Below are 19,670 nucleotides of genomic sequence, written 5' to 3'. Positions count from 1 at the left end.
AATAAGTTATCAAGGGAAATTTGTTTCTTTCTTTCTTAATCTGTTTACCCTCCAGGGTCGGTTTTTCCCTCGGACTAAACGAGGGATCCCTCCTCTACCGCCTCAAGGGCAGCGTCCTGGAGCTTCAGACTTTGGGTCGTGGGATACAACTGGGAGGATGACCAGTACCTCGCCCAGGTGGCCTCACCTGCTATGCTGAACAGGGGCATTGCGGGGGACGGGAAGATTGGAAGGGATAGACAAGGAAGAGGGAAGGAAGCGGCCGTGCCCTTAAGTTAGATACCATCCCGGCATTTACCTGGAGGAGAAGTGGGAAATCATGGAAAACCACTTCCAGGACGGCTGAGGCAGGAATCGAATCCACCTATACTCATTTGACCTCCCGAGGCTGAGTGGACCCCGTTCCAGCCCTCGTACCACTTTTCAAATTTGGTGGCAGAGCCGGGAATCGAACCCGGACCTCCGGGGGTGGCAGCTAACCACACTAACCACTACACCACAGAGGCGGACATAAAGGGAAATGTTCGATAAATTTGCAAGTTCTTTTAAAAAGTTTAAGAAAAAGCTTGGTAACAACTGCCCCAAGTACAGATCATTATGATTGATTGATGATTTAAATAAAGAAAACCAAACCCCATGGCACTACAGCCCTTGAAGGGTCTTGCCCTACCAAGCGACCGCTGCTCAGCCCGAAGGCCTGCAGATTACGAGGTGTCGTGTGGTCAGCGCGACAAATCCTCCCGGCCGTTATTCTTGGCTTTCTAGACAGAGGCCGCTATCTCACCGTCAGATAGCTCCTCAATTCTAATAACGTAGGCTGAGTGGACTCGAACAAGCCCTCAGGTCCAGGTAAAAATCCTTGACCTGGCCGGAAATCGAACCCAGGGCCTCCAGATAAGCGGTAGGCACGCTACCCCGACACCACGGTGCCGGCGTATTAAATATCGGTAGTTAATCTTTTTTTTTTTTTTTTTTTTTTTTTTACAATCTGCTTTACGTGGCTCCGACACAGAAAGGTCTTAGGGTCACTATGGGATAAGAAAGGCCAAGGAGTGAGAAGGAAGGGACCATGGCCTTAATTAAGGTACAATCCCAGCATTTTCCTGGTGTGGAAATAGGAAACCATGGAAAACCATTTTCAGCGCTGCCGACAGTGTGGTTGGAATGCAAGCTGATAGCTACATGACCCAACTGGCCCGGCCACTGGCTGTTTATCGGTAGGTTTAGACATGCTATACCGCATAACAATTCACTGGTTCCCTTATCACTAAGACAACTATTTCTCAACTTAAATAATACGATAGAGCCTGCGTGCCTCAGGCTGTAGTACTCCGGCCTCTCACCGCTGAGTGCCTTGGTTCAAATCCCGGTCACTCCATGTGAGACTTTTGCTGGACAAAGCTGAGGCAGGATAGGTTTTTCTCCGGGTACTCCGCCTTTCCTTGTCATCTTTCATTCCAGCAACACTCTCCAATATCATTTATTTATTATTTATTCGTTCCAATCCTCACACGATCGAATAACGATACCCTTATACATCTGAAAGAAATTCAACAGAATAGGCCTATACAGTATTTCACTGGCGAAGTATAGTCGTTGTATTGTTATTGATTATTGCCGCTTATCGCAGTCAAATACTGTATTGCATTGTTGGATACGGCTGATAAAACAGTAAATAAGCAATTGATAGGAAATCTGCCATTTGGACGACCGATCTAAATGCAGATCATTGATTGATTGATTGATTTGTATAGTGTTGGAGGCCGTTGCCTGTTCTAGTACAGGAGAATGGAAAACCATTCTCAAGACATCCGACCGTAGGACCAGGGTAGAGCTATGGCCACCTCGTTTATACAACCACCGACCAAAAAGTACTTTTTTCTTATTTTAGCATTATTAGCATACGACGTGTCCGCCTCTGTGGTGTAGTGGTTAGTGCGATTAGCTGCCACCCTCGGAGGCCCGTGTTCGATTCCCGGCTCTGCCACGAAATTTGAAAAGTATTACGAGGGCTAGAACGGGGTCGACTCAACCTCGGGAGATCAACTGAGTAGAGGTGGGTTTGATTCCCACCTCAGCCATCCTGGAAGTGGTTTTCCGTGGTTTCCCACTTCTCCTCCAGGCAAATGCCGGGATGGTACCTAACTTAAGGCCACGGCCGCTTCCTTCCCTCTTCCTTGTCTATCCCTTCCAATCATCCCATCCCCCACCAAGGCCCCTGTTCAGCATAGCAGGTGAGGCCGGCTGGGCGAGGTACTGGTCATCCTCCCCAATTGTATCCCTCTCCAGGACACTGCCCTTGAGGTGGTAGAGGGGGGATCCCTCGCTAAGTCCGAGGGAAAAGCCAACCCTGGAGGGTAAGCAGATTAAGAAGGAGAAGAAGAAGAAGAAGCATACGACGTTTGTTGATATTTTCTATTTCTCTTAGGCTATTTCCTAAGCACGCGACTGTTATTCGGAACATCGTATTTTTCCGGAACAGAAACAACTGGAACTGTTCCAGAACAAGAACAACTTCCCCCATCTCAACGCACTACCGAGAATTTACAGGCGGCTTTGCCTCGTTAGTAGGTATCGACCTTCTCTGCCGCGCAGTGCACTCTAGGTGAGTGTCAGCAAACTTAAAGCTCGGTTTAGAAGTGTGTACCACAGATGGGGCGCGTGCAGTCCAAACTGGGTACAACCAAGACCGACTACAATATATCAGACCGTAATATCAAAACCAAGATGGTGGACATCGTGGGCGCAGTAGCTGCCGTCTGATGAAGGTTAGGGTAGCACGCAATAACTTCATTTCGACGATAAACCAACTCAGGATTTTTGAAGATGTCGGAATTTAGTGCCGCAGGAGTTGTTTTACCTGCCAGTAAATTTACTGACACGAGGCTGACGTATTTGAGCACCTTCAAATACTGCCAGACTGAGCCGGGTTCAAACCCGCCAACTTGGGGTCAGAAGGCCAGAGCTTCAACCGTTTGAGCCACTCAGCCCGGCGTGACATTAAATTACTTGTGTTGATACCACTGAAAGAGCTACACAATATCTGGTTTAATCCGCCAGAAATTACGAAAAGATCACGTACATATTTTGCAAACGGTGGTAATTTAACATGATAAATGTAACATCATAGGGAAAATCACTGCTACACCTATGATAACGCTTCGCGAACAACTACTCATCACATGTAATCAACTAGAATCACACATATTCTGCTAGACTAGATGGACAGCCCCACAGCAAAAGAGAACAACAAGCTGATTATTTCGAAATTTCACTTAGTCAAATAACGTTTTCTCTTATGTTACACTTTGCTGGATAGATGGAAATACATTATAAAACTTTTAAAATTACAGTTATAACATCATTTTGAATGTTTAAAAATAATTTAAGGTGCGAAATTCCTCAATTTATTCACTCTCATAAGAACTACATGAAACATAACGTGTTGCCTTAGTTTCGAAGTGGTGGGCAATTTCTAATGTTCAGCACTCGATGGAAATGAAGTACACCCGAAATGATTATGCCAGCCCAATGAACAGGCCCGGTGATGTTTAGCCTTCCTTACTGGAAACTCTTAAATCATATGTTTACATATGATATAACTAAAGATATAATAGGATTTTCCCCATTTAAGAACATGAGTAAAACAACTCTATTGACTCTAAACAATGATGTCTTTAACCTACATGGACGAGCTACAATTTGGTGTAGACTGCTTGATAACAGATATCCACAGCATGAATCGGAAGGTATTGGTACAATAAAACCCCTGAGTTACAAACGAAGCTAATCCCTGCAAGTCCCCCCTGTGGGTGGGGGCGGTAGAATAACACCCACGGTGTCCCCTGTCTGTCGTAAGAGGCGACTAAAAGGGGTCCCAGGGGCTCTGAACTTTGGAGCGTGGGTTAGCGACCACGGGGCCCTCAGCTGAGTCCTGGCATTGCTTCCACTTACTTGTGTCAGGCTCCTCACTTTCATCTATCCTATCCGACCTCCCTTGGTCAACACTTGTTCTTTTCAGACCCCGACGGTATTACGCATGGAGGCCTAGGGAGTCTTTCATTTTCATGCCCTTCGTGGCCCTTGTCTTCCTTCGGCCGATACCTTCATTTTTCGAAGTGTCGGACGCCTTCCATTCTTTCTCTCTGATTAATGTTGTATAGAGGATGGTTGCCTAGTTGTACTTCCTCTTAAAACAATAATCACCACCACAATCATCCCTGCAAGTCACTATTTCTTCTGTGTAACAGTGTACAGATTGCTCCACCTGTCACACTATAAGTTTTGTTATTCACCAAGATCTAGCCAAATGTTCCCGCAGGTAAGCACAGATTCTTTCAAAATACAATTGCATCTAAATCACACGACACTTTGAAGCGCATAGACACTGAAGGAACATCACCATATCAATTATCATCTATCGAAATTAATTTTTTCGAGGAATACGAATTAGAAAAAAAAAGTAGTCTTCCCTAATCTCAGACTTACTCTCAGATGACATATGCACACTACTGTTTTGTAGAAATATTCACGATGTATGTTCCTAATTCACTTTTCCCTTAATTTAAATCTGGTTCTCAACACGATCAAAACAAACATATTCTCACATGACTGCGTATAATTACAGACCCTAGTGACCACTGACCCATATAAATACACTCACACACTTATATTCTACATAGAAACTAATACTTATAGTCAACTTACATGAAATTACTCCGACTGAATGAGAAAACAAAAACGAATAGGCTCACCATTATCGGTTGAAAAGAGATCTTCCCTAACCACAAATTTTGGTTACACACATAGCCTACGATAGTTTGGTCTTTCCCGGTGAATATTCCTTATCCATTTCTCCTGTAGAGATCTATCTTCAGGGAATTTAAAAGCTTCAGCAACGGTATAATTAGATCTACAACCACGAACGCAGCAGGAACGACCCATTTTTGTTATGTTACAGCACGGCAATCATAAACATTATTATGCATTAAAAATACCATCATATATACTTCTAACAAAACACCATACTAATAAACCGTTATAGATTACTACTTTACCAAACATATACTTTATACTTCAATAACTCGATCAATATAACACTCTTTAGCAGAATGTAAACACAGATATGAACCAACCACATGTCTCAAACGCTCGCCCACGAAGTCGCCATTTTCCTCCCAATCGATGGTAACATTAAGGTCTGATATATTGTAGTCGGTCTTGGTACAACCGTTGGTAGGCAACGGTACAACATGCAGCTATAAAAAAGAGAGTATCGTCCAAGAAGATAAAAAAGACAACTTAAAACTATACACGTTATGTGCTCAAGTTTGAGGAACGGAGTATTAAACAAAACAAGCAGGAACACTCTAATTACTGTAATTTCTGCAGGATTCTCATGTCAACTTCTACATTTGATTAAAACTGAAGAACTTGTTTTCAACACAGGCTAAGCAGATCAGTGAAAAACTTTATTATGACGTTGTGAGGACAGCACTCATCAACTTAAATAGAATTTGCTGCTTAAAAAAGAGTATATCTCTTAAATATAAGAGCAGACTAAACAGATTTTTTTCAAGACTAAAGAGAAGTTACTGAGGTACATTTTTCTGTGAATGGATATACAGTATTAGTTTCTGTCTTTCTTAATCCGTTTACCTTCAAGGGTTGGTTTTTCCCTCGGATTCGGCGAAGGATCCCACCTCTACCGCCTCAAGAGCAGTGTCCTGGAGCGTGAGGCATTGGGTCGGGGATACAACTGGGGAGGATGACCAGTGCCTCGCCCAGGTGGCCTCACCTGCTATGCTGACCAGTGGCCTTGTGGGGGATGGGAAGGTTGGAAGGGATAGACAAGGAAGAGGGAAGGAAGCGGCCGTGGCCTTAAGTTAGGTACCATCCCGGCATTTGCCTCGAGGAGAAGTGGGAAACCACGGAAAACCACTTCGAGGATGGCTGAGGTGGGAATCGAACCTACCTTTACTCACCTCCCGAGACTGAGTGGACCCCGTTCCAGCCCTCGTACCACTTTTCAAATTTCTTGGCAGAGCCGGGAATCGAACCCGGGCCTCCGGTGGTGGCAGCTAATCACACTATCCACTACATCACAATGGTGGACATGAGTAGAATTTTGTAAATAATATACATTTATTAAGGAAAAGGTGTGTGTTTAATAGAAACATTGTTAATGTAAATTGTATAATACTTTATTTTAGAAAAACTGTCTTCTTTTCTTTTTAATTTAAAATTTAGTTGTTGAGAACAATGTGTTTTTGTGTATCATTCGCCAACGAGGTAGATACCCCATTTGCAAATAAAGTATTTTGATTTGATTTGAACTCGCCCGGTTTTTCGTTTGCAGTCTACTTCTGAGGCATCTCTCATCATATTCCAATAACAGCCTGCAAGCATAGATGAGCTCAACTGCCCTGATACTTTCTTTCAGTCGCTGACATGTCTTGTCACACGAAGTGCCACAATTGCATGGAAAGCAGTCAAGATAATAGCAAAGAAAGTGTATCTTCAGTGACATATTACAACCTAACTCTTGGGATGTCCTCAACCAACCACGGGTATTTATTGCAGATAAATTACAGCAAATGCGTGGTGATACACAGGGTTTATCTTTATTTATTTTACAGTCGAAGTTATGGTAATATATAGGTCGACGCCCCGAACAAACAGCATTAAAAAAAATTGTTATATCTTGTCTTTATTAATAGGGTTAATTTACATTTCTTAGATTTTAAAAAAGTCACTTCACAGCCTACATAAAGTAAGTATGCACACTATTGACACATTTACGCGGCATCTTAAAGTTTAGGCACCGAGCTCGATAGCTGCAGTCGGTTAAGTGCGGCCAGTATCCAGTATTCGGGAGATAGTAGGTTCGAACCCCGGTGTCGGCAGCCCTGAAAATGGTTTTCCGTGGTTTCCCCATTTTCACACCAGGCAAATGCTGGGGCTGTACCTTAATTAAGGCCACGGCCGCTTCCTTCCAACTCCTAGCCCTTTCCTGTCCCATCGTCGCCATAAGACCTATCTGTGTCGGTGCGACGTAAAGCAATTAGCAAAAAAAAGTTTAGGAAATGCGGATTGAAAACCAAACAATAAATAGCCTGAAGATAATGTGTATTATGAGTATGTTCGACTCGTTGGCTGAATGGTCAGCGTACTGGCCATCGGTCGAGAGGGTCCCGGGTTCGATTCCGGGACGGGTCGGGGATTTTAATCACTTCTGATTAATTCTTCTGGCTCGGCGACTGGGTGTCTGTGTCCGTCCCAAAACTCTCCTCATCATATTCAGACAACATACCACACTACCAACCACCACAGAAACACGCAATAGTTATTGCATCCCTCCATATAGGGTTGGCGTCAGGAAGGGCATCCAGCCGTAAAACAGGGTCATTGTAAATAAAATAAAATAAAATAAAATAAAATAAAATAAAATAAAATAAAATAAAATAAAATAAAATAAATAAATAAATAAATAAATAAATCACCATTGATTGCATTTAACGCAGTCGCCCAGGTAGCAGATACCCTATCTGTTGTTTACCTACATTTTTTTTTAATAATTGCAAAGAATTTGGAATTTTATTGAACATCTCCCTTAATAAATTATTCCAATCTTTAACTCCCTTTTATACAAACGAATATTTGCCCCAGTTTTTCCACATGAATATCAACTTCATCGTCATTTTGTATCTTTCCTTCTTTCAAAAAAAAAAACGTTCAAACTTATTCTTCTACTAATGTCATTCCACGCCATCTCTCCGCTGACAGCTCGGAACATACCACTTAGTCGTGCAGCTCGTGTCCTTACTCCCAAGTCTTCCCTGCCTGAACTTTGCAATATTTTGTTGTAAATCGGAACATACCACTTAGTCGTGCAGCTCGTGTCCTTACTCCCAAGTCTTCCCTGCCTGAACTTTGCAATATTTTGTTGTAAATCATCCAGAACAAATCGAGCTGCATTTCTTTGGATTTTTCTCACTTCTCGAATCAAGTAATCCTGGTGGAGGTCCCATACACTGGAACCATACGCTAGTTGGGGTCTTACCAGAGACTTACATGCCCCCTCCTTTACATCCTTACTACAACCCCTAAACACCCTCATAACCATGTGCAGAGATTTGTACCCTTCATTTAAAATCCCATTTCTGTGATTACCCCAATTAAGATACTGTATTTCCTTATACTAATACTCAGGTACTTACAGTGATCCCCATAAGGAACATACACCCATTCAACGCAGTAATTAAAACTGAGAGGCCTTTTTCCTATTAGTGAAACAACCTGACTTTTATACCGTTTATCATCATATTATCATTGCCTGCTGTCCATCTCACATTGTTGAGGTCTTTCCGCAGTTGCTCACAATCTTGTTACTTATTTATTACTCTATACAGAATAACGTCATCTGCAAAAAGGTGCTAGTTTTTTCATTGATTATTCAGCTCTGAAAATTGAGTCTTCTTTGAACTCTGAACGCAGTCATATTAATGAAAAATTACAGCAAATAGGTTTCCCTAAGCACTACAAACGACATTTAGCCTATGTGATGAAAATAACTTAGTTTACTCACGTGTTGACTATTTATACAGAAGCCACAGAAGGATTGACATCATTGCTTTCAAGAATAAGAAGAGAGGTTACATCATCGACCCCACAATTCGCTTTGAAAGCCATAAGTCGCAGCCCTCAGATGTTAACCTAGAGAAAAAGAATATTTACTTACCAACAATTCCTTACTACAGGGATAAATAGAGGAAATCGACATAGTAGGTCTGATGATTGGAGCAAGGGGAACGATTTCCGCTTTTGCCGCTAATTTCTGGAAACAGATGTCTCTACCAGTTACAGCGTTACGGGAGATTGCCATCATAGCCTTAAGGGGCTTACTGATAATTCTAACAACTCACTGTTACAATTAGGTTACCTTCAACATTTATCAAGTACTAGCTGATGTACCCGTGCTTCGCTACGGGATTCTCAGAAAGACTGACTTTGTGGTTTTCTTAACCTGAAATCAACATAGGTCATTACAAAACGTAAGTATGAATGTAGCGATTAAAAGCAATGCTATCATAAAAATACTCGATCAAATGGAAAGCCGCACTTTTTATCACTTTTAACGAACAGTGCTGCGGTTAGATTGCGGTGCCAATCTAATAGTCCAAAGTTCCAGAGCTGGGATGACCTGGCTGCAGATTGCCATGAACACTCATCTGCCATTATTCCGATAAATATGCACACTGTTCATTCCAATCAGTGCCTCAGAGTAGGGATTGAATAGCCCGAATGTTATGATGATCCAGTGTGTTACGTACCAGTAGTATCAGAAAATTTATAAACCAGGGGAATGGCATGCTAAAGAAGAAAGTTATCTAACTCACCAGCTACTTCCCATCAATATTCAGGCAGGCTGTTACACTCTGTATGACTGGGCGAGTTGACCGTGTGGTTAGCGGTGCGCAACTGTGAGCTTGCATCCGAGAGATAGTGGATTCGAACCCCATTGTCGGCAGCGCTGAAGATGGTATTCCGTGGTTTCCCACTTTCACACCAGTCAAATGTTGGGCCTGTACCTTAATTAAGGCCTAAGGCACTCCTAGCCCTTTCCTATCCCATCGTCGCCATAAAACCTATCTATGTCGGTGCGACGTAAATCAAATAAAAAATACTCTGTACGCAGCAGTAATCCTATCTACCGGAGATGAGGGGCAACAGATGATACAAAGCACACCACGACAAACAATGGTCAATGTAATGTTATTGTTGATCAATGTTATGAGCTTTCTATATTGTAGGCCTTCACATTTAGTTTTCTTTCGACTCTGTGATATGTAAAATATTTTATGCCATAAACTGTAGTTTCTTATTCTCCGACTTTACATACCGATTTTCATTAAATACTGTTTACCCATTTTCTGGTTACTCGGCGCTGATATGGACTTAGTAACAAAAATCCAAAATCATGAATATCTTTGTGATCATAGCCAGTACGGTAACAATGTATAAGATATGAATAATAGGAAATTTAATACTATATAACCCTAGTTATGTAGCATTCATCGATTACACCTCTAATAAGAAATATTTGAGAATTACATTTTAGGCCTTCCCCTAAACTACCATTTCACTCAGCGTGAATAAAATAATTTACAGCCTAGACTATAGCAACTTATTTCCTGACTTTGTATACCGATTTTCATCAAGATAGGACTACTAATAACAACAATATTTGAGAATTATATTTTAGGCCTTCCCCTAAACTACCATTTTTCTCAGCGTGAATACAATTATCGATAGCCTAGATTGTAGCAACTTATTTCCCAACTTTGCATACCCATTTTCTTTAAAATACGACCACTAACAACATAAATAGTTGAGAATTCAATTTTAGGCCTTCCCCTAAACTACCATTTCACTCAGCGTGAGTAAAATGATGAATAACATTATTGATAGCCTAGATTATAGTGACCTATTCCCCGACTTCTCATACCAATTTTCGTGAAGATACGACCACTAATAAATTAAATATTTGACAATTGAATTTTAGGCCTTCCCCTAAACTACCATTTTTCTCAGCGTGTATAGCCTATATTGTAGCGACTTATTTCCCATCTTTGTCTAGCGATTTTCGTTAAGACACGATCACTAATAACATAAATATTTCAGAATTAAATTTCAAGCCTTCCCCTAAACTACCATTTCACTCAGCGTGATTAAAATAATTTGTAGCCTAGATTGTAGCGGTTCATCACCCGACTTTACATTCCGATTTTCATTAAATTCTCTTGAGCCGTTTTCTTGTGATGCGTGTACATACATACATACAGACAGACAGACAGACAGACAGACAGACAGACAGACAGACAGACAGACAGACAGACAGACAGACAGACAGACAGACAGACAGACAGACAGACAGACAGACAGAAATTACGGAAAAGTAAAAAATGCATTTTCTTGTTACTGTGGACATGACCGATACAGAAATACCATTCTTTTCAAATTCTGAGCAATGTACAGACAAAACTCTTATTTTATATATATAGATAGTATATCTATTTATCTTCTAAAAATAAATGTAAAAGTATACCTTGTCGCAAGGCAGCCTCAGCATGAGAGGAAGTATTTCATAAAATAAAAATAATATCAAAAGTTATTTACCAAAATTGGACAATGTCCGTCGATTATAAAACAAATTCCTGTTTTTGAAGAGAATGAGATCTAGCCAAGCGTTTCAAACATCATATTTGCTTACTTCACATCAAAATGAATGGGAATTGTCTGCCTTTATTACGGAAGTATTTTTGTTATTGTACAATAAAGAATATTGAGATTTTGGGACTCGAGTAACTAAATATACTCATAATTTTATGCTGGGAGCACCACAAGGTTACTAGTTCGATCGCAGATCATAGTTCACGATCCTACTATGCTGTTGTAGCAGGGGGAGAGGTGATACTCTCACGTGACGCGTGCTAGGTGGCGGTTAGGGGTGTCCTACCCGGATTTCCGCAGGACTTGAGCGAAACAAAATAGCTCTCGCGGACCAAACACACAACCCCTGTTGGTGGGGGATGCAGACGAAGAATTTACCCGCGGTATCCCCCGCCTGTCGCAAGAGGCGACTAAAAGGTGCAACCAAAGTACGCTGATTTTTGAACTACGAGATTACCTCTGATTGGTACCATCACGCGAGAAACACCGTGAGTGGACTTTTCTTACGATTAGTACCACTATGAGAGGAATACCATGGGTCTGTGGGTGGTTCACTATGGGTTTACATTACCCGTGTATGGTATCCGCCACTATGACGGAGGCCTCCTCTGTCCAGGTTCGGTTGGAACACCCCAAGGAGAAAAAAAGGGGCTACACCCGCTGGGGTGTTTCATCATCTGGTTGTGGACATCATGGGTCTGGGTTCGTTTCGAAGAACACCACGGATCAGGACGTTGCCTGTGATTATACTCCGTACGGCTCTACTTCTAAACTGACGTTTTAGCAGATTTTGGCTCTGCCTGGTGGTTATGCGCTGAAGCATAGACATCCAACCAATCCCAAGCTGCAATTCATATCGATTTATATCGGCAGAGCACGATCTCGAAACCTAGTTGCCAACTCTAATATTTACATTCGCCACGTGGTTAACCTATCTCGCTCAGTGTGTATGGCATTCCGTACGGTTCGCGATCTTTTGCATTTTCCTCCATATACTATTTTTAACATTTAAGCCATCCATTCCGTTTTACATTTTGAACAATTTGAATGATTACAATTTTTGTTTTAATAGACATAAATAATCTTATTCATTATTTTTTAAGTGTTAAATTTATATATTTTTATCAATGTATATTAGACATTCTTTTGTGATATACACCAGGATCAGGGCCCTGACCCACCAATGATTTATGTTAACTATTGCTGATGATGCTCACAAAGTTGAGTGAAACATGTCCAATTTGTGATTAAATGGTTTCATCCTAAATATAAGGATTTTGTGTATTGGAAAGGTGGTTCATTAATTATAATAATTTGATACTCTGAACTCCAATACGGTTGGAAAATGAGATTTATAACTTCCAATAGAGCATGTCAAAAATGTCAAAAAACATATCAGATGTAAGGATTTTCAGGCGTTTGCTCTATGGGAATTTAGAATTTTCCACTAGATGTTAGGCCCCTTTAAACAACAAGCATCATCATCTTCATCATCATCATCATCATCAGATCATACTATACTCTGTATTAAGCCCTTTCGTGGCATATACTGAATGTACACTGTAGAATCAATAGCTTAAAAATGCTTTTTCCTTGAGCTACTGCAATATCGACCAGTCCTCCAACATGGAGTCCTTCAACTTCAACTTCCATTTCCTCTCCTTCTGTGTACTCTTCCTCAGCTCAAGGAACTTGGCTGATGGATCAGAAATGGAATTCCTTTGACCTTTTGATCGATAGCGGGCTAGAAAGCAGTTTATACAGCAGACTTGCAAACGTGGGCCATTCATAATGTTACATCATTACATCGTTGATCCTTCGCACACTCGATTACATCTGAAGGGTTTAGTGAAACAGCCTGGTAGCTCCCTGTAATCAGGGGCACCAACTTCGGGGGGCTGTGGTGCTCAAGCGCACCCCTCCCCTCCCCCCACCTCCACAAATAGGAAGAAGAAAGATTTAAGAATAGATAATAACAGAAGAAAAGAAAGTAAAGGGGGATGTTTTGTCATAGTTCTTAACCCTAGCAATACCAAGGTATTTTTGTCCCAACATTACCAATTGGAGAGGGGGGAGGGCGTAAGGAGCCCATTAAGAAAATATTGTTTAATTTAGATTTGATTCATCCACAACTATATAAAGTGTAATTGATTCCGAATGTAGTTAAGTTTGCTAAAGATCGGTTTAACAGCACCCATTTTTACATCTACATCAGAACGGCTAATCTTCTTTCTTTTATCGCCTTTGAGTTGATTTAAAACTTACTTGCGCAGTACCATGACGCAAAGAAAATTAAAAGAAAATTTAATCATGCATGTCCATAATCAAGAAACAAAATATAAATTGAACCTCGAAACTGTTGGCGAACATTTTCATCAAACGATCGAATGTTCGTAGGAATAGTTTTTTTTTTATGAGTGAGAATTAGAAATTCCACAAATACTTAAATTTTGTGTTAAAGACTTCAGACTTCCAGTTTCTATTTTATTATCATATTAATAATAACAACAGAAGAAAAGAAAGAAAAAGAGGGATTTTTTGTCATAGTTCTTAACCCTAGCAATATCAAGGTATTTTCACCAAATGAATAATGATAATAATAACATGTTTGTACAGTTGGCTTTACGACGCACCGACACAGATAGGTCTTATTGCGACGATGGGGTAGGAAAGGGCTAGGAGTGGGAAGGAAGCGGCCGTAGCCTTAATTAAAATACAGCCCCAGCATTTGCCTGGTGTGAAAATGGGAAACCACGGAAAATCGTCTTCAGGGCTGCCGACAGTAGGGTTTGAACCTACTATCTCCCGAATACTGGATACTGGCCTCGAGGGCAGCTATCGAGCTCGGTCATATGTGATTCGAGCTACGCATCTCTCCTTCAGCATTCTTCTTTAACACCACATTTCAAAATCATCTATTCTCCTTCTTTCTGAGCTAGATGTCGTCCATGTTTCACTTCCATACAAGGTTGCGTGTTGATTGCGAGCACCCCATCAAGAGTCTCGAATGCGGACACAAAATATTTGGGAAGAGAGCTAGCTCATTCCAGGATTTTCCTTTCCATCCCTCTTCCCTCCGTCTTAATAATTCAGTTCTGCGCTACTTCTCATGGAGAACGTTAGATCTACCACAGTATTGGGTTTTGTAGTTTGTTTATTTCTGTTATTTGGTTTTGTGCTATTACGACATTTATCGAGACGGAGAAAGGTTAGCCAGGTTTTATTGCAGGGTTATTGTTACAGACAATTTAGAATGAGTAAAAATGGTGTTTCCACGCAGATTTCTCTGAAATAGTGTCTGCAATCAAGGCACATCAAGATTATTATGGGGTGTTCGCAATCGGGATGACAGACGAAAGTTTTCAAGGATATCTTTTTAATAATTACCAGTATTCGAAGACAGCAACTATTTTCTTAAGAAGACCTATCTTAAGGCCCGCTCCCACCTCGAATCGAACCGAACAGAATTTGTTTTTAGCATGTGTTTAAATGGGAGACAGAGCTGGCGATCGCCACGAGTCGAATCGAATCGAATCGAATCGAACCGAACGGAACAGGATTCTCTGCCAAGAATATTTTTCGACTAGCGGAGTGGAATCGAACAGAATTATCAAGATTCGTACAACTTCGTAGGCGGTCGGGTCGTGATCTTTCAGACGAACATTTGGCGGCAAATGTGTATCACCTTCAGCTGGAAAGTCAGCTGTTTCTTGGATACGGTCGGGAACGTTCTGTTTTGTGTTAGTTAATTTAATTTATTAATACAAGACACGGAAAACTTACCATTTTCATTCAAAAATATAATTTCCTCTACTACAAGACCCACGAGCATTACTACAACAACGTAAAAATAATGCCTGGGAGGAAAGAAGCAATGCTATGAAAAACCAAACTTACTAGAATATTAAATTTTGCGGTAGGTTACTGTAGTCTATATACAATTTATTTCATAATTTTTGTTGACTTCCTAACAAAATCATGTTATGTTGGAGTCCACATACGGTATATAAGTACGATAATTGACACCACATCTCATATGGGATCTATATTTAAGTGTTTATTATATTTACAGTGAACGACTTCTAAGTCGCATTCCCTAGGTTTCAAACTGTCGTATATGTGTTCCTAACAAATAGTAGGCTACTGTATACTAAATTGCTCTGTTGTAGACAATAACTACACTTCACTGTCTTTAATTAATGTTACAGAGAGTTGGCCGTGCGGTTAGGGTGGCGTAGATGTGTTTTCATTCGGGAGATAGTGAGTTCGAAAACCACTGTCGGCAGCCCTGAAAATGGTTTTCCGTGGTTTTCCCATTTTTCACACCAGGCAAATGCTCGGCCCGTACCTTAATTAAGGCCACGGTCCTAGCCCTTCCCTCCTGTAAAATTGAACTTTTCTGTTAAATTCTGCTATCTGAAATAGTTATTGAAATTGCAATACAATAACTCTGAGGTACCGTCGAGACAGCTTCATCGCGCAATAAACATTCAAATAAGTTTGAATAGTCTTCTTTCAGCTCTCTTGTTAATTTCATGCACCCAGAAACTTCTCCGATCTCTGCCTCCTCACTCCTTCTATCAGACCGTCCATTGCAAGCCTGAAGTTTCCCGTAGAATCCCGTTCGATTCTGTTCTGCTAGATGTGAGTGGTCGAGGTGGAAATTTCGGCTGTTCGGTTCGATTCGATTCCATTAGGTGGGAGCGAGCCTTTACGTGTGCTGGTCTGTATTTTTTTATTTCCTGCTTCTACCACTGTTAGTTGTTTTATTACCCAAGTAACAATACTTGTTGTAAGATTATTTTTTTTTTGCTAGGGGCTTTACGTCGCACCGACACAGATAGGGCTTATGGCGACGATGGGATAGGAAATACCTAGGAGTTGGAAGGAAGCGGCCGTGGCCTTAATTAAGGTACAGCCCCAGCATTTGCCTGGTGTGAACATGGAAAACCACGGAAAACCATCTTCAGGGCTGCCGATAGTGGGACTCGAACCTACTATCTCCCGGATGCAAGCTCACAGCCACGCGCCTCTACGCGCACGGCCAACTCGCCCGGTGTTGTAAGATTCAAACACTCTTGTCCATTGTTAGACCGCGATGGGCGGCGGCTATTGGGATAACGTTCCGCGTACAGAGCACAAGAACGGACAACATTCTCAATACACGATGAACATTTCAGTTATTTTTAGAATTAGTAAATACCATCTTCCACCTTCTTGAACTATCAAAAAGTACCCGACAAGGAAGTCGCAATGCAATCTGTGTACTGTAAAAGAAACAAACGTAAGAAAATCACAGCCTCGTAACTAAGCAGTTAAAAGGAGCAGACAATTGTCGGTATTTAAAATTTTCAAACTACAAGAGCTCGTAAAGTGCTTGTACTAGAATCCTGAGGGGAAAAAAATACAGCGCCATTCGAAATTTACTCAAGTTTATATTAAAGTCGATAGTTATTGTTCCATTTGAAAAAATGTAACTTGTTATAATAATACCCAATATTGAAATCTCTGTGAAGCCTCCGTGGCTCAGGGGGTAGCGCGTCGGCCTCTCACCGCTGGGTTCCGTGGTTCAAATCCCGGTCACTCCATGTGAGATTTGTGCTGGACAAAGCGGAGGCGGGACAGCTTTTCTCCGGGTGCTCCAGTTTTCCCTGTCATCTTTTATTCCAACAACACTCTCCACTATCATTTCATTTCACCTGCCATTTATTAATCATTGCCCCAGAGGAGTGCGACAGACTTCGGCAGCCGGCACAATTTCTATCCTCGCCGCTAGATGGGAAATGACTGGAAATGGGCTGTGGAGTTTCTCTGCCTGGGCTACAATTATGAAACCTTGTTTACACTTCATTTCTGTAAAAGCAACATATTAATGGCACGTTCCATTTTATAACTATTTAGGGTGAAAATTTTAGGTGATTCAGTGGATGGAGGCAGTAGAATAACACACGCGGTATCCCCTGCTTGTCATAAGAGGCGATTAAAAGGGGCTCTCAACTTGGGAGCATGAGTTGGCAACCACGGGGCCTTTAGCTGAGTCTTGACATTGCTTCCACTTATTCCTGCCAGGCCATTCAATTTCACCTAACATATCCGACCTCACTTGGTCAAATTTTGTTCTTTTCCGACCCCGCCAGTATCGAGGCCCAGAGAGTCTTTCATCATCACGCCCTTCGTGGTCATTGTCTTTCTTTGACCGATACCTTCATTTTTGAAGTATCGGACACTTTCCATTTTACCCTCTGATTAGTGCTATTAAAGGATATAACCACCACCACTAGTACCACTTCCGTGATTCACTCTGTATATACAATCCTATTTCTGTCTGCACATTTCGAATATTAACCTTATACGGCGAAACCTCCTTTAACCCCACTATCGGCGGCCCTAAAAACGGTTTTCCGTGGTTTCTCACTTTTACACCAGGCAAATGCTGAGGCTGTACCTTAATTAAAGCTAAGGTCGTTTTCTTCTAACTCCTAGCCCTTTCCTGTCACCACATCCTCATAAAACCCGATAAGCATATGCCAATTTATCAAGGGAACCTGAATTGTTTATTTAAATATAATGATCAGTCATTCTTCATTAAATTTTAATAAAATCCTATTAGTTCTGAACATTTAAACCCGTCTAGAAAGTTTTGTAACATTTTTTACATGACATGCTTCAATGGATTCTTCCATCACGATGGAAGTTTCAGAACACTGTCGGCAGCCGTGAAGATGGTTTTCCGTGGTTTACAATTTTCTCGCCAATAATGCTGGGACTGTACCTTAATTAAGGCCACAGCTGCTTCCTTCCCAGTCCTAGCCCTTTCCTCTCCCATCGTCGCCGAAACACCTATCTGTGTCGGTGCTACGTAAAGCCAAGAGCAAAAAGAAGAAGAAGAAGAAGAAGAAGTTTCAGAAGCAACAAATCTTATACATTTACTATACGTCATTGATTATTCTGATTTTTGTTTTCCCATAAGTTTTCAGTTCTTGATTTACGGGGTTTTAAAGGCAAATAAATAAATAAATAAATAAATAAATAAATAAATAAATAAATAAATAAATAAATAAATAAATAAATAAATAAATAAATAAATAAATAAATAAATAAATAAATAAATACTTCAATGAATGATCCACATTTATTGGACCAATTTCACTGATATACATTTTCCACTATCAGAATGAAGGGTTTATATTTTTTCATTGAAATTTGAGTCTTCAAATTATTTAATTATTTATTTGTTGTTAACCCTGCTGTTTGAATAGCTTTCTCAACAAATCGTGGCAAAACAAAAGCAGATCGATGAACATCCGCGGTGTAATAATGTAGGGACATATCTTGAAGTTGCTCTTCAGTAAACTGGTACGCAGGTTCCTTGAAGTCCTTTCCCTTATCAAGACTTCCAAGCACGAAAGAAATCTGTCCAGTCGGGTACGTTGGAACTGAAGCATAAGCCAAAGCAGCAGAATTGAAAGATGTATGGCAACAGCGAAGAGTCTCCATGACCTGCCCTAGGTTACCCCAAACAGTGCCAACTTGAGAACAGACAATACCTCCAGGCTTCAGTGTTTTCTGCATTAAATTAAAATATGGCTGCTGAAAGAGCGATACCGCTGGTCCAACAGGATCTGATGAATCTGTGATGATTACATCAAATTCTTCCGTATGCTCAGACATAAACTTGAAACCATCACCAACTTGGATCTTTAGTTTAGGATGACTTAGTCCTATACTCATGAATGGCAAATACTTTCTCGATACATTCAAAACTGTTTCATCAATTTCTACCAGCACTACACTTTCAACCAATGGATGCTTTGTAACTTCACGAGCAACTCCACCATCTCCACCACCAACAATCAAAACCTTTTTTGGGCATGGATGGCTACATAATGGCAGGAATGATATCATTTCCTGGTAGGAAAACTCATCTGATTCTGCACATTGGATTATTCCATCTAAAATAAGAACTCGTCCATGAGTGGTTGTTTTTACAACAAGAATGTCTTGGAAGGTTGACTTTTCTGAATGCAGCACCTTATCAACTTCCAATGAAAGACTCATTCCAGGCCAAAGGGAACAAAGCTCACTAAACCAGCCTTTTTTCAAAGCATCCATAACTTCTGCTGTTTATAACCAATCCAGCCAATTGGCACTTGCTCACACAAAGCCAAGCACTCCACTGAAGCTTGTGACGTTGATTTACGCTTGTAAGTTACCAAGTCGGAAGAAAATAATAATATGTGATAGCCTACAATGTTCAAAGCACTTCCAACTCATCAACAATAACTTTATTCTGATTGACTGTTGTTGTTAGTTGAGGTCAGCACATGGAACTAATGCTAGAGTCCACCGCTTGAAGGCAGCAGGCGCCATCCTTGAGTACTCGTACAATGGAGAAAGATCAGATACAATTTACTAACTTTTCAACAGGATGAATGTAA

General features: G+C 40.9%; 1 pseudogene; it reads right to left on the bottom strand.

Annotated features, from left to right (window-relative positions):
* Positions 1-18,456: 18,456 nt before the first annotated feature.
* LOC136886752 (spermidine synthase pseudogene) lies at positions 18,457-19,344 on the bottom strand (annotated as a pseudogene).
* Between the last annotated feature and the right edge of the window lie 326 nt (positions 19,345-19,670).

This window comes from Anabrus simplex, chromosome X, assembly GCF_040414725.1.
Source record: "Anabrus simplex isolate iqAnaSimp1 chromosome X, ASM4041472v1, whole genome shotgun sequence".
Classification (NCBI taxonomy): Eukaryota; Metazoa; Arthropoda; class Insecta; order Orthoptera; family Tettigoniidae; genus Anabrus; species Anabrus simplex.
Note: the sequence above shows the minus strand (reverse complement) of the source record. Positions and strands in the feature narration are given on the sequence as shown.